Raw genomic sequence first — 16,563 nt, forward strand, 5'->3', positions numbered from 1 at the left:
AAGTCTACTGAAACTTAAAGTAACAGTTAGCTTTTGCTTCTAGAACTTAAATAAATGAATGTATCTTTTATCACACCATAACAGGATGCATTGTTATGTCTGCTAAATACATTATTTAATACTGAAGTATAAAATCACAAGGAAATGTCAGTGAGAGCTTGCTGGGATGAAGTCAACTCATCACAGCAAAACTAAATGTAGATTGCAAATACAAAGGAATCTGGAAAATAGCTATGACTATTTTTAGATAATGGCATCCTTGAGTGATGATACAATAACCTTCAAGTTGGAAGCATATAAGAAACTTTCACTGAGTCTTATGCGGCAAGTATAATCTCAAGAGAGGACAATATGTGGAAACATAGATCTCAAATTTTTCTTTTGTCTTTCAATATTACCTACTGGAAAATGCTATAATGATTTCTTTTTCCTTTTGATTCCATTTTTCTCACCTCTCACTTTAAAATATTTGTAGTTTTTTAGAAAGATGACAGAAATCAGGACTGCACTGGCAGTCTAAAAGTTGCATTTGTGTTCATGAATACATTTATGCTACTGAAGGGATTGTCAGTGTTCAGACAGTACACATATTTAGCAAATTATTTAGATTTTACATATTTACACTAGAAACATTCTATGCTCCAGTGAAAAGACAAGGATACCACTTACAGTCTGAACTGTATTGTACTCAGATTCAAATGATGAACATTATCTTTCAGAAAGAGAAAAAAAAGGGTCTGTTAGCGCTCTTAGGCAAGAATGGATTAATTTTTATCTTAATCCGGTTTATAGAAAAGCATTTCCTCCTCTTTGATGTGGTATATGCTAAGTGAAAACATCATGCTTTACCCATCAGAATCATGCTAGTGGTCATTCTTTCTTTTGCACTGATGTTACAAAAGGAGATAGCCTGCATGGCTGGAAGGTATCCATGATATTAAACAGTTCATGGGGCTGTGAAGTGCTGAGAGCAATCATGCAGAGCAACAGGCCACAGGAATGCAAATCATCCACAAAGCCAAAAGTGGAGCTAGCAGGTGGCCTCTCCTATTCATCTGATGTCAACACACTGTTCAGATCAAGCCCTTTTAACATCTGGGTAGGCCCACTATTGCTTTTAATTAAATATAATACAGCCATTCAATGTTCTCGCATACAAGAAAACCACACAGTAAAAAGCATATCTTCTGCACACTGAGGGTCACTATAGTTATATAAATAAATAGTACCGTTTAACTTAGATTGTAAGGTAGTTTAAATTTCATATACTTTCCATATACTGTTCAGTGTTCCACAGTTAGAGCCTCTTTGACATTTCAGTGTCAGACCATATTTCCATGGAAAATGTTCTTGCTCCTTCAGAGGATTTAGAAGGGGAAAAAAGCCTTATAATTAACTTTTTCTACCTTTGAAACATTTCCACTGTAAAAGGTTTTGAACAGAAACATTTGTTCTCAAAATTAGTTTACAGAGAGAATTTAACTGTGTTAACGTATAAGCCATGGAAACTGTCATAATATCTAATTAAATTATTACTGACGTTCCAATCAGTAGCAAAAAAACATCTGTAACTGTAATTCTACTACAGAGAAAGTATAATTAAATCTATCCAGTAATGGGTAACAAGCTATTGCAAAAGTATACTGCAATGCTTTAGAAAGTTGGAATGCTTCAAATATCTTTTTCAAGTATAATAAACCTTTTTTTTAAGTGGGAACATGAATATATGCATTCTTCTGAAGACCCTTTATTAGGATTTAATTTCAATGCATTTATGATTACATTAGTTCTTCTGCTTGAAACAGACTGGAAAAAATAACTGCCATCATTCAGAGCCCAGGACAGAGAAGCACATAAGTGTGTTTTCAGTCTATCTCTATGGAGAGCAAACGGTAACGGCATGCTTCATTTTAATTTCAGGAGATAAGTAAAATAAAGCACACAGTGGAGTGTTTTCTTGAATGGAAACATTTTCCAGAATTGGAGCCAGAAATGTATGACAATGCATTATTGTAAAATATTAAGAAAGTAGATGACTTGGGAGGGAAGTAATGGGATGTGAAGCATTTAAACTAGGGTCGCAAGGTCAACTGTTGGTAATGGACTGAGAGTTTTAATGTAAATGATGGCTGCTCAGTAGCTCTGTGTAAAGAGAGAGAGATGTCCAGCCCCTAATGGGCAGATATGGTCATCCCAGAACTCCATCACTTCCTCCAGTCAGAATAGACAGTACCCAACTGGAATCTCAGTCTACAGTGCCCTTTCCTGTCCGCACTGAGGTAGGCCGACGTTTGGAAAGCAGCTTTGCCTAAATTTGTCTGCACTGCAATTATACACATAATGTGGATATTTGCTCTCCCTCCTCTAAAGTTGAAATTACTACTGAAATGTGTAAGAGACAACAAAACCAGCTACATGTCAAACTTCCACCCCAGCCACTCCTAAATATAAATGTCAAAGGTTGAATTATAAGCAGTAATGTTTTTCTACTTCCCTGAACATGCCATCCATCCACAAATTCCATTTCATTAATTCAGATGCTCAATGGCATATATTACAAATAAACAATGTCTAGTTTTCATTCATTATTCTGATATAAAACTCCATATGTCTACTAACAGTCATACCATGTACAAGAAAATGGTACCTCAACAGCACTGCCAGAGCAAACGTCAGGTTTCAGCTGCATAACTTCTGCTGATTTGCAGGGGGTTATATGCCTAAAAGCCCTATTAAATGCTTTCAAAATTTATGGCTATGTGACTTTTCCCAGTGTTAAGTTAGTCTAACTGGAGGCAAAAATATGTGGTACAAATATGTGGCAGTCGTTGTGTAGATAAGATGTTTATTGGCCTGCTAGAAGAAAGGAAGTTTAGAGAGTGTTGCTCCTACTGAGGTCATTGGCAAAACTTCCATTGACTCCACTTGCCGCAGAGCTGGGCCTGAGGGGGAAAGAGATTTTCTTTCTCTTTTATGTAAATTCTACCATGGGTTTGGGTTGAGTTGGGGGTCGTTGCCTGTGTTGAAAAGAGGGGAGAAGGAGAGAAACTGCAGCTTTACTGCTGGCAAGGGTCTTGACGTTTCTGAAAAGCTTCAGGACAGGAGGCATCACACTGAGTAGAGATCTGCCTATTCAGCTGATGGTTACTGAAGAAGTGATATATAATAATCATGCAGATGAATCTATTCTGATCACCTGGCAGCTGTTAGGCAGTAAGAGCCAACAGATTTACAAACTGCATAGTTAAGAACCAGCTATAAGTGGTTACACAAATCAGATACCTAGCACTGAAGCATTTTGATATTGTGTAAACAGAAAAAGGACACTACACCGTTTAATTTTGGTAATTGTATAAAATCTCTACAGTTGTTCATGCTGAAAACATCTGTTTCGTATATTATTAAATGTTTCTTTTTGGACATAAGGGAATTTATATATATACTTAATGAGACATCTTATCAGGCGCCTGTCCTTTTCGCACATTTTTTTATACCTGAATATGCTTTCCATAGTTTACAATCTCTTCAGCAAAGAAGACAGAAACACCATCTGAAGTGATCAAATGGAAATAAGTGTCTCTGTAAGTACTGCTTTCCAGAATTTTGAAATCTCAGAAAGACAGTAGAAGTTCCAAAAGTTCCAGATTTATTTTAGTTCTTAAACCAGTTTGGCAATTGAAAATCTATTCAGAATTTTTCTGTTATGTCTTGTAATGAGGTGTGGTGTTTTTGAAAATAAATCATTAGAATCGTTTTCATAGACTTTAGGAATTCATTTTAAAACCCAACTAAAATACTTCTCCTCCCAATCTATGTCTTAAAAGTCCTACAGTCACATTAAAATAATTGGTATTTTGGAAGCCATGTCCTGAGTGCAGATATTCCACCTCCGCTTTGTAATAAGGTTCAGCTCTTTTCTTGGAAAGATCGGTCTCTCTTAGGTACTTCAATAAAATGTGTCGCCTTTCAGACTTATTTTATTGAAGCCGCTACGCCTTTCTTTTATTCATTTCATTGTGGAAGTAATTATGTTTTGGAGGTGTTATCTCTGTTAAATACTTCATGACCTATTGTACATCTGTCAAATCTATTTTTGCAAACACGATACTCTTTGGGGGAATTCTGAGGCACTCATACAGATTTCAGCTGGATTAAGTGCTGTAATGAAAATGCTGCCCAAGTGTATTTTATACTACAGTAAGTACTTATTTCAGAATTCAATTATACCTACAGGAATATATTCTGTGTCTGATTATCTGGGAATGCCAAAGATACACAGTGTTTTGGCAGAATGACTTCAACTCTGCTAACTAAGTTAATGCTTTTGAAGAGGAGATTGGGTGAAAATTTTACATATAGTCTGAATTTCCTCCCCTGGTCCACCAAACAATGGCATTTACTTGATGGAAGTGAGAACAAGAAGGCTGCTCTCTTTGCTCCCTCTTGCATGTGCTCTTCTTAGCTTTTCCACTACAGCTACATGATTGAAAATGTAGCTGTTAGACCTTTTTAAAACACAGCTTAAGAAAAAAAAGGAAACAGAGCATTGTGGTCTGGGCTAGTACTTAGTAAGAGCTAGGCTAAGATCTTCCTGCAGTACAAACAAGAAAGAAGAAAAAAAAGAAAGAAATTTTTAGGCAGAAGGATGGTTTGCCTTAATATTTCATTCTGAATATATTTTGAGAAATAGCAATCTTAAATTCTTACTCTGTGTTTGATTAACACTGATTAAGAAGAATAAATAACATTTCTGTTTGGATTTCTTGCTATTTACATCCTTCGCTCCTAAGAAGAATTCATTGATAGTATCTTCCACTTTTAGTTCTAGCGAGTTCTTCTGATGATGTCTTGATGTATATTCAATAGCTGGTTTCAGTTTTACTGGTTCATTGGGCTACTTGAAGAACTCACATTCAAACCAATTTAATTTTACCATCAGTTTGAACTGAAGTTTGTTATTTTGTTTAGATGTTGGTTTTATGAGCCATTTAAGACAGATTCTATTGCTATTTATCTTTTTTATTATCTCTAAATATTGAATGATTCTTAAATTATAATTTTGGGAAATAGTTTTTATCAAAATAACATTACTTTTAGTATTAAATGTGTTGTGCACATAACATAAAATATACAAAATCATTTGAACTGAGGATGTAATTACTGTTAAATATTATTATCATTTTATTTATAATTTTGCACCTTTTAATCCTTTAGTAGCTTTAGTATGCATTACTTACTGGCCCTTCCTTTTGTCTTTATTAAAAGCAAACTAACACATTCCTTTCCCCAAATCTCCTATCTTTCTGACCTCTTGATACAATGAAACATTTTAAACTTTAAAAAGTTTTACAATGTGTTATATGACAGTTCCCACATAGGATTGCCCATGCCTTATCTTAAAAAGAGTTTAGAAAACTCTCTATACTTAGCAGATATCCAAAAAGAACTTACAGACATGGTTAGAAGAATAGATCTCCTACAGATTCCTTTAGGCTGTGATTTTCAATAACACAGGGCAAGGATTTTAGGGGGACTGTATGTATTTATTACATCAATGGTGTTAGAAATAACAGGTACCTTTTTAGGAACACAGGACTTGTCAGATCTGAAATGCAGGCAGAAAACTTCAAGCTAAGGGCAGACTGATTATAACTGTTCCGAATTAATTATATTGCTCAGACCATTTGAATAAAGGAGGATGTCAGCAACAGGAAAACCGATTAAGTTCTTAGTCCTTAAAGAGCCAAGAGACACATTTTAGGGAAGCATGTTCTCCAAAGGATTGTAGTTCAGACACGTATCTAGAGCCATTCATTTTTTTTTCACATGTCCAGCTCTCATGCTTATACTGGAAACACCAGTTTACAAGGTAATTATCAAAACTGGGATCCCTTGGGTTTAAACATTCTATCCTACATATTATAGTCATCAACTGCTCTCTTAAGATTCCTCCAACACCTCCTTGCCCAAAGCAAGCCAACGGTTATGTCAGGCAGGTAGTTAAAGAAACCTTTCCAATACATTCAGGATACCAAAATAGCAGGTATAAGGAAAAGAAAATAGTTTGGAAAGCAGTATAGCCATGGCTAAGTGCATGCAGAGATGAGTTGAGCACCCAGCAACTTGGGCAGTTCAAACTCCAGCATAGCGTCATGTCTTCTTAGTGTGAGTGATGTTCTCTTGCTTGGACATATTCAGAGAAGAGCACATTGATGTGGCTTAACTACACCTGGCTTACAGATGCCAGTGTTGGGAATAGAATCCATACACTGAGTCAAGACTCTGCATTCCCTGTACAATAAATTGAGAAAGTTAGCCACCTTAGGAGGGTACGGATAACATCAGCCTACATGAGTATGAGGGATGCAGCCAAAGGAGAGTGTTCAAGACTTCTGACGTTTGCACATACTTCACCTGCTCTGTAAGATGGATTCAGATGCTGAAACTACTGTTGGCACCTAAAGCATCACATTTGGATACTAATGGCTGGCCTGTTCTTCAGCTAAGGAGTGATGGTAGTACTACCACCATTTACATAGTATTCTTCTGCCTAGGGTATGCGGCCAAGGTCCCACCTTAACCTCAGGTGATTTGAATCCTTATCTTCTTCCAGAAGATGAAATCATTTTTTGACTGTCCTGCTGAAGGTGCACCACTGGGCTGTCAAGAACACAAACTGTGGAACCTAAAAGAGTTCTAGTTCTTACAATAAGGGTGGTGAGACACTGGAACAGGTTGCCCAGAGAAGTTGTGGATGCCCCATCATTGGAAGTGTTTAAGGTCAGGTTGGATGGGGCTTTCAGCAACCTGATCTAGTGAAAGATGTCTCTGCCCATGGCAGAGGGGTTTGGACTCGATGATCTTTGAAGGTACCTTCCAACCCAAACCATTCTATGATTGTGAAAGGGCTCTGTACATAAGATCAAGAACATGCTTGCATTTTTCCATCTGTATGCTTTACACTACATAGACAGAATAAAGAACATAATCTTGATCGCAAAGACTGAAACAGATAGTTTATTATTAGATTATGCTGATGGATTTGGCTAGAGAAATATTTCTTAAATCAGTGTTCTGATGCTAATTAGTTCTTCCATGTGACTATGCAGTGAACTTGACAAATATAACCATCATCATTTTCACTTCATGAAGAGCTGTGTTATAACACAGATTACAGGAATCACTGAGTACACTCCAGTTAATTCTATTGACATGCCTAAAAACAGAAAATGTGAGATCATGTCAAAGTTCTATTCATTTTCAGATTATTAATACCTTTTGGGTTTTGACTGTCTATGCTAATTCTATGGAGAACAGTTTTGTTTAATTAAAGTTCTGTAAAGATTCAAATAAAAATGAATAACTACATCAATTTGTAATACATTAAGATAAAAATATCTATAGTGTTCACAAATGAATCTGGCCATAAAGTGTTATCTTTTGACTAAAGAATTCAGTGTTTGGCTTCAAGATCTTCTTAGCACTTCTCTCATCCAGGCTCCTACGAAGTCCTCAAAATATGCAGAATGATATACTATGTTCTGTTTAATCACTGAGCATGTGAATAGATGCAAGTTTTTTAGATGGGACCAGCCACCAAAGTGCTCTGAACTATATTTTTATGGTCTACACTTCCTTACTCATGTCTAAGCAAACACAGACGAGCCCAACATTTTATATTCTCTTAGTGAAAGAGTATTATAATCAAGCTGATATTCTTCTCATTTATATAAGCATGGGGGTTTTCTTCCTGTTTTGGAATCTTCTTAACTAACATAACCCATCTGTGACAGCTGCTGTTGATAAAAGCTCTCTAAAAGCTGCTCTGCTTGAAAACATCGTGCGCTGTTTTTTTTTCTTTCACAACACTAAAAATTATTAGAAACAATTGATTTGCTTTTCAGTCTGGTATTACTTTGTATTATGTAATTTTCTTCTTGTGTGCAATTGCATTTCTTATTATTATTACTGAAGGAACTCTTAATTTATTGGATTAAAATTCAGGATAGTTACATAAAGAAAATGTCAAATAAAGTAGGAAAATACCAAAGTGATTGGGTTCTTTATTCATGAATGGCAGTTCTAGAAAGAAGGAATGATCAAACTGAGGATTTTTTTAGCGCTTGATTGGAAAATAACTTTAGGCAAATAATAGAGGACCAATTAAAAAAAGTCCAGTTCAAGAAAATTTTGTAAAGCAGACACAGTAATAAAGATGACATACTAGGAAACAGAGAATGATGCACATTGTGATTAAGACTTTTGTAAAAAAAATCTGGTTGTGTTTTCTACCAATACAAACTATATAGTATTTTCTATATTTATGTTTTATAAAATCACATTTTTAATATAAACACTAACAGGATGGAAATACCTTTTATTCTTGAATTTCCTAAATTCTGGATATCTGAATATGCTATTGGATTACAATTCTTTTATGTGTGAAGAAGGTCTGGGGTTTTTCTTTTAAAGGAAATTTAAAAAAAAAAAAACAGAAAAGAAAAGAGAACAGAAACCTTATGTAACTGCCCTTTGATCTCCCAGTACACCAGACAAAAATTCTTCCACTTGAACAAATGAAGTAACATGATAACACACTTAGAGTGGTCTTCTTCTTTGTTCATTATCACTAGAAGGGGTAGGTCACAGTAGTGTTTGCTGATAGCAGCATGATAGCAGGGAGGAGTGTTGGGTTCTGGCTGGAGAAGACTAGCCTTTGGCAAGTAAGGACTTTTCTGCCTGCTGTGATGGACCCCTTCTGGTCCTTCTAAGGTGCTTTGGTTTTGGCCTCTTCACCAATCTGACTGGATATATGGTTACTGAACATCTGAGTTTCGCTACAAATACCCTTATTTTTTTCTTCCACACAGAATCTTTGTCCTGGAGGTGTTTGCGTAGTCCATCTGTCTGCTGTTCTGGTCAAGGAGTAGCCCGGATTGGGCTATTGAACACTGAGAAACATCAAAGAAATGGCTACCATGCATGCGCAGATCAGGAAGTGTAGTGAATTCAGTACATCAGAGAGAGCCAGCTCATTACAGTAATTTTGGTATATGACAGACAAAACCTTTTACATTAGGTTCACATATGTATTGCACATATTTTGGCACCCAAGGCCAAGTGTTATGTAGTGTGGATGCAGCCAAGTCACCAGGTCTCAGAGCTGGAGGATGGTCCCTGGCCCTTTTAGATCATTGAAAGGTGGCCACCAGCATCATCTGCAGTTACTGGGTATATCTGGTGAATGCATGATGCCTTGTAAGGCATGTCCTAAGGACTTGTAGGATAGGTGTCAGACACATAAGTTTGACAGCGATACAGTCTGGAGCCCAGTCAATCAAGAGACACTAGAGAGCAGCCTACAACCAGTTCATGTTCTCTCATGCAGCTGCAGCAACAGCAAAGAAAGTTGCAGTTACAGGGCAGGTTGCAATTTCTGAGGTGTTGGCTTGAGTCTCAGCCAGATTTGGACACATTACCACTGAAAGAGTATTCCTCTAGACTAGCAGCCACCAATATGCCAGCCAAGCTGGCAGTCATCCCTGCTACTGTGAAGGCATGAGTTCTCACCAGAGAATGGTGGTTTTTAATGTGGGAAAAGAAATGTACTGCTTGTAAAGCAATGTATTGGTGTCCTTAAATTTCAGGAAACCACCGAAGGGGCTTGCCTGATAACTTCAAATAAATAAGCATGTGCCCCTTACAATCTTTTGAATCTGAGGTGGGCTATTGACTTGAACCATTTCAGATCGAATAGTTAAATTTCGGCAACTGGAAATAAGACTTTGTAGTGGAAAGTGTCAGACAACTTTAAATAAACAGAGCTGCCAGCCCTGCCTGTAATAAAAAATTGCACACACACATATGCACATACATGCATTTCCTTAAAAACCTCGTTTGTGCTCATGTGTCTGCTCCTGAACAGACCCAGCAGAGCTGGCCAGACACAGATGGGAAGAATAGAGAGTTACAAGAGCAAGCATGAATTCTCTGGAGTCAGCCAGAAAATGAGGCTCCCACCACTGCAGACATTGCTCATAGGTCATGGTTGTGCAGCATATGTGAGTGATAAACTAGAGAGCTGTGTGTAATTAGAGCAGCTTACAGGTCATACCTTGCCCCTCACTACGAGAAAGACATTGAGGTGCTGGAGCGTGTCCAGAGAAGGGCAACGAAGCTGGTGAAGGGTCTAGAGCACAAGTCTTATGAGGAGCAGCTGAGGTAACTGGGGTTGTTTAGCCTGGAGAAAAGGAGGCTGAGGGGAGACCTCATCGCTCTCTATAACTGAGACCTTATCACTCTCTATAACTCTCAACCTACCTGAAAGGAGGTTGCAGAGAGGTGGGTGTCTGTCTGTTCTCCAGAGTAACAAGTGACAGGACAAGAGGAAACAGCCTCAAGTTGTGCCAGGGGAGGTTTACATTGGATATTAGGAAAACTTTCTTCACTGAAAGGGTTGTCAAGCATTGGAACAGACTGCCCAGGGAAGTGGTTGAGTCACCATCCCTGGAAGTATTCAACAGACGTGTAGATGTGGTGCTTAGGGACATGGTTTAGTGGTGGACTTGGCAGTGCTAGGTTAACAGTTGGACTGGATGATCTTAAAGGTCTTCTCCAACCTAAAGGACTCTATGATTCTATGATTCTCTACATATGCAAACGTGACCAAAGGGCAACAGTACAGGCTGGACACCAGTTCTGCTGATGACAATACGGTGGGCGGCACCCTTCCTTTCTCATCAGCACTAAATCAGCTCCTCTGTAATATTCCTTGACAGAATGAATAGCTGTTAAACACGAAAAGATCCTCCCTAAGATAGAAGTCAAGAGATGCACAGTGTTTCATTGCACCTCTTGACATCGTTCCCATTAGGCTAGCTGCCATAAAGAGCGGATAGAAATGTGGATTGTACTTCTTGGAGGGTGGGTGGCCTATTTAATGCTAATGCCTATAGTAGTATGTGGTTATTAATGTACCCTCTCAAAACAGAGGAAAACCGCTAAAGCTGCATGTTGAGGGGCTTTAGAGGAGCTCCCATAGACTGACAGCTTCAAGGAATGCTTTATAATAAACACAGGTCCCTAAGAAACAAACCAAATAGTAATATATTATTAAAATTAAAAACACATTATTAAAAGAAGGACTTTATGATAGTGTTTGGACTATTTTTCAGGTTTCTTGGCTGACACTTTACTCCCTGCTGTTCCAGACTTTCCCACAAGCATTGTCACAGCTATAGGCTTCAACAGCCTTTCATCTGCTCTTGAGGTTCTTACAACTTTTTTTCCCCATTAATACTGCACATAGAGCTCTTTACTAGTGCCAGTTTTGTTTTCTTTTAATATAAAAAAGTAAGTTAAACAGAGCAAAACTTCTTTCTTGCAATGAGGAGTGACAGCAGCAAACGCTAACATAGAAAGAGAAAATACCAAAAATATTCCTTTATTTTTATTTTGCAGACTTTTTTTTTTTCTGGCTTCCACTTATATTGCTTATTGTGTTTCTCTTTTACAGTGGTGAGCCCGCCCTCCTCACCATGCTAGTTTTCAGTACCATCACTGATAGCTATGTAGTAGAGGTCTACTATGGGGGGAAAAAAAAGAAAAAAAAATCTGGATGATAGTTGGATCCATGGCTCAGAAAACAATCATTCTCTGCTTTGGGTAGTGGGGAATTAAGGAGTGGATAAGTACTTGTTTAGGCTGTCTGAGGAGTGTGCAGGTTCTATATGCTGGAATCAATAATCTGTTTTCTAGTACTTACATTTTACTAGACCACAGTTGCTCTCCAAATAGCTAAGCAATAAATAGGGTGGAGATAGTATTTTAAACTTGTTCTTATAATTCCTAAATAGTACAGGAGACTGTTCTAGTACTCTGGCACTTTGATAAATGGGTAAAAAAGGAAAAGGGTTGTCATGTTATAAATAATTAGGTCTGTTGCAATTAGTACTGCATTTTAATATCAGTGAGCAGAGTTGAAAAGAGGCATTTGCACTTATTGTGCCCTAATTATAAAACAGGATGTCTTTTTTTTTTATTTCATTCTTTATCTTCTAGCATCATGAGACAGTTAACTTTTTGGTCCCTTTGTAAAAGAAACTATAGAGAAGCATTGTCCACTGGTCCCCTGAAACCATTTAAAACAGCAGCGAACGTCTAAACAATACTTAGGACATTGTTCTCATAAGGGTAACAGCTGTTGTCAGGTCATATCTTTCCAGAAAAGAATGAAGACATTACATTCACAGAGATCATGTCCAAACATTAAATTTAACCTTGTATGCCTAAATGTATTAACACTATAATATAATCAAAAGTGCTAGAAGAACACCTTAGCAACAGTTTACACTGGCAAGAAGGTCTTTTTTTCCCCTGAAAAGTTCCGTTTCAGTCACCCTAAAACTATACATAAATTCTGCTGAATTCATACAATAGTTTCATTTGGTTTTCTTCAAGCTAAATTTTTCATAAAACTCCTGGTGTGAAGATCCTTCCTCTGCTCTTTTTATCCAGTAGCTCAGGGGTTAAAGTACTAATCCAGACAGTAGCTGATGAATTCTCTGGGTTAAAGGATTTTAACCCTTATCTTTAAAGAAGGGCATGAAAGTTAGAAAGTCTTCTGGGAGCAAGTGGGCAAACTCAGCTTCTTCTGTTGAAGCTGTACTATTTTAAGCAAATGCATTCTCACTAGACTAGGGACCAAAACACAAGCATCAACCAGTTGGGTGAGTAACATAACTAGACCCAGTATTTATATTACTGAGCATCAGGACCATAAATTGGCTCTGTCCCATGCATTACTGGGTCTGTCTCCTTAGCCTCCTGCCTTCCCCAGACCAGTCCCAAGAGCAATATTGATACTGTCCTGCAGAACTAGAGCTTATTAGCTTGGGCTTGCTAGCTCATTTTCATTGTGCTCACACCTTATCTTCCAATTTGGAAACCACTGGTCTAAGGTTTAAAGAATTCATCTGGAGGAAGATGACCAAAACTTAAATTTCCCTAATTCAGAGCACATATGGTGAAATATAGGATAGTGTTGAAGGGTCAGCCCTAGCTTGTTTTGAGGTGTGTCTCTCCTGTCACTGATAGGAATATGGGAACATGTTTTTCACTGTTTATCACTGGAAAGTTTTTGTGTTGATAACTTGTACCTTCTGTACTGTGGCTGCTTCAGCCTATTACTTCTTGACCAGTCCTTCACTGATGAAGAAATCAGATATTTTTCTTCCTCTTTGTTTATTTCACATCCTCTCACCAGGTACACTTCTTTAAGCCTAACACAATTCATTCATTCTTTCTGGATAAACCATGTCTTCAAGATCTCAGATTACTCCCTCTGCTGTCCTTTTTTTATTTGAACTACATTTTTTCCTGAAGTGTAAGGCCCAAAATTGGGCACAGCAAGGCTTGATCAGAATGGAAAGATTATTTCATGTGCCCTGCAGTCTGTAAATCTTGCATTAGAAAAGTCCTTTCTTGATGCTTCAGAAACTCCTGAAAACTTCTTGCCTTACTGGGAATTGAGTCCAAGTTATAGAAGCCTTAGACCCTCCTCCCCACTCCTGCCACAGCTCCCTGCAAACCCTGAGGGGATTAATGATTAATCGAACCCAGATGCTTTGGCTTTTTCCTACATCTGATAATTCATTCTGTCACAACAACCACGGAATTAAAACAAAATAAAACAGTCATTAAGAAACCAGGTTATCCTATGGAATGGTCACTAAGAAGTAAGCAGTCCTTAGGTCAGTGACTAACCCAGCCAGCTTTTTAGACCTCCCCCTACCCGAAACACAGCATCAAATTTCTTTATTAACTCAACATAATGTATCCAGGAAATCATCACCCAAAAATTTAGCGTGTGGGTAGCAGGCTGTACAAATAATTGCTTTTTCTATATGACCACAGAACCACAATATACAATACAATTCTTATTTCCTCTCTCACTAATGGAAGTAACATTAATTAATTATTTCTTAGATATTTTAGGAGTTTGAACAGGAATTCACAAAGAGTGGCAGAGAGAATCATCACACTATATTCTACAGGAAAAGGCTGAAAACACTCCAAAAAAGAAGCAAGTAGAGGGCTTGAGTAGGACATCTTTTAAGCAAATATCCAAACTACCACTTTACGTCCTAACTATGCGTGCACTGACAGTGGCAAAACAGCATTATGAAGGGCACCTTAGACTTGCTGTGAATCAAACCCTAGGATTTAAAGCAGTTGAAAATTTCTCTTTTCTGAAATTTCTCATTTCCAAAGTTTGTCTTTATTTTTCACTTGGTGGGAACAATTAAAGAAAATTCAAGTCAAATTTGCAACTGTTTCTGAATGACCTCAAATTGTATTTTAGGAAAGGATAGGAAGGGGTAAAGATTTGTTACTGGAAGAAAAAAAAAATCATCCAACTTCAGTAGTTAGACAATGTAAGCAGAGCACACATCTGAGTATTCAAAGCAAAACACTGGAAAAAAGCCTGTAAATTTATCATGACAGTATAATAAAAATTTAGACAATATAAACCATTTAAAACTACTATAAATAGTAACTTTTACTTAAAGTCATATGCAGATGAATTTTTCTTAGTATGGAGGGCAGGAGATTAAAGATGTTCTGCCAAAAAAACAGGATTAAAAGATAGAGTTCAAATGTATATTTAGGGCTGGGAAAGATGAGGGATGTTAGTGATTATTTTAGAGCTCCACCAAGCACCTTTGTCCAATTAGACAAATGCTTTCTTTTTCAGAACAGCTTGGAGGAGTCCAGAGCTGCTGGCTGGCCTATGGAGCAGACATAAGTACTGCTGCTGGAGATTGTTAATGTTTATTGTCTTTAAATTTGGTATTCTGTAGAGTGAGAGACAAATACTGCCACTTACTCCAAAAAGCAGAGTGCAGGTACAAAAGCTGCATAAGCACGAAGTGACTTTGCTTCAGAAGAATTTTGAAAATGTGTCCTTTCATTTCACAATTTTTCTTTCTTTCATCTAGACCCAGAGCTTGAGATTCCTCATTCAGAAAAAAAGTTTAGGTCATCTCCCTGAGGGGTCCATTTCCTTGATTGCCTCAACAGTCTCACCCTGGATGTGTATTTTTCTTGCATTTCCTACAACTTTGTACATGAGAGTTTAAATGAAATAAAATATTTTGGTTATTCTGCAGGGTTCTTCAGAATAATTATTTTAGCAAATACTTTTTATAAAGCTGAGCATCTTCAAATCAAAAAGCTAAAAATTAGAGGGTGTGAGAATACTCCATCCGAAGGTTGCTGCTGACATCAGAAGGTTCTGAAAGGAAAGCTTTGAATCATTACTAAGGCTGAAAAACAATGATGATAATAATAATAATTGGTTAAATTTTCCCTCTCCTTCTCAGCATATGTGAGACAAACTATCAGATTAAACGTGGGTAGGCCATTCCCTAACTTTCCCATTGGTAGAAGACTGTGGTTTTTTGTATATCCAAGAATGCTCAGATGGTTCCAGAGTCTTGTTGCTTTTTTTTTATTACATCAACTTCAGAGTACAAAGCCCACTGCAGGGGATGTCTCTTTAGTGCTAGAATAATTAACACAATGATAGCTGGACGGCTAGAACAGTTATTAGCAACATAATGAGTCAGCCCAGTATTTGCCTTAACAAACAAAAGGGTTAGGTCAATACAAAACGATTAGGTAGACCCTTTTATTTAACTTCTTTTCATTTAGTTAATTTTTAAAATCAAAATCTTTTCAAATGCAGGAATAAGCTTTAGCTTTAAAAGTGCCAAAACAAAAAGATTTTCCACTTTTGGCTGAAACTATGCTCTGGATTCATTGACGTTTGCTAGTTGTTTCAGTCCTCATGAAACTCCTGTTCTGGATGAGTTTATAATGTCAAAACGTTTCACCAGATGTACTTAAACACAGTAATCAAGTCACCACTTTGTCTTCCTTTTGATAACCTAAGCAGATTGAGGGGTTTTAGACATTTTCTCCAGCTCTCAAATCATGTTGCAGCCTCTCCGATTTCTCAACATCCTATGCAAAATGCAAACACCAGAGATGTCTATGATGTCTTTTAGTATCCATCTCATGGATGGATTTGGAAGGAAAAAATCAGCTCCCTAGGGTGTCAGGAGAACAGAATAAGAAAAATACTTGAAGAGAAATACAAAGGGAGAAAAGACACTATCATCACAGTGGAACTACTCTTCCTTCTAAGCTGAAGATGAGTATAGGTGGTAGGAAGGCTATGCCTATGTCTGTGGACAATGAAGAAGCTTTTCTGTGAACAAGTTCAGAGTGCCCTGCACATCTCATTGGAAGAAGTATGAAGGCTGGTAGAAGTTTAACCATTTTTACAGCACTGATTTCAGAAAGGTGGTGCCTCAGTTGCAGAGAGGAGCTGATACTAAGTAAGGAAGCAGCAGTTTCTCCCAGGATCGTGGTAGTGCACATCTTGGGTCTCACTGAGGAAGGAAGGGAAAGATACAGAAATGTGAAGCTGCCCATTCTATTTGATCAAGCATATCTACTCCAATCTCTACATCCCTGTGGATTTGATTCAACACAAAG

The sequence above is a fragment of the Mycteria americana genome, chromosome 3, assembly GCF_035582795.1.
Source record: "Mycteria americana isolate JAX WOST 10 ecotype Jacksonville Zoo and Gardens chromosome 3, USCA_MyAme_1.0, whole genome shotgun sequence".
NCBI classification, from domain to species: Eukaryota; Metazoa; Chordata; class Aves; order Ciconiiformes; family Ciconiidae; genus Mycteria; species Mycteria americana.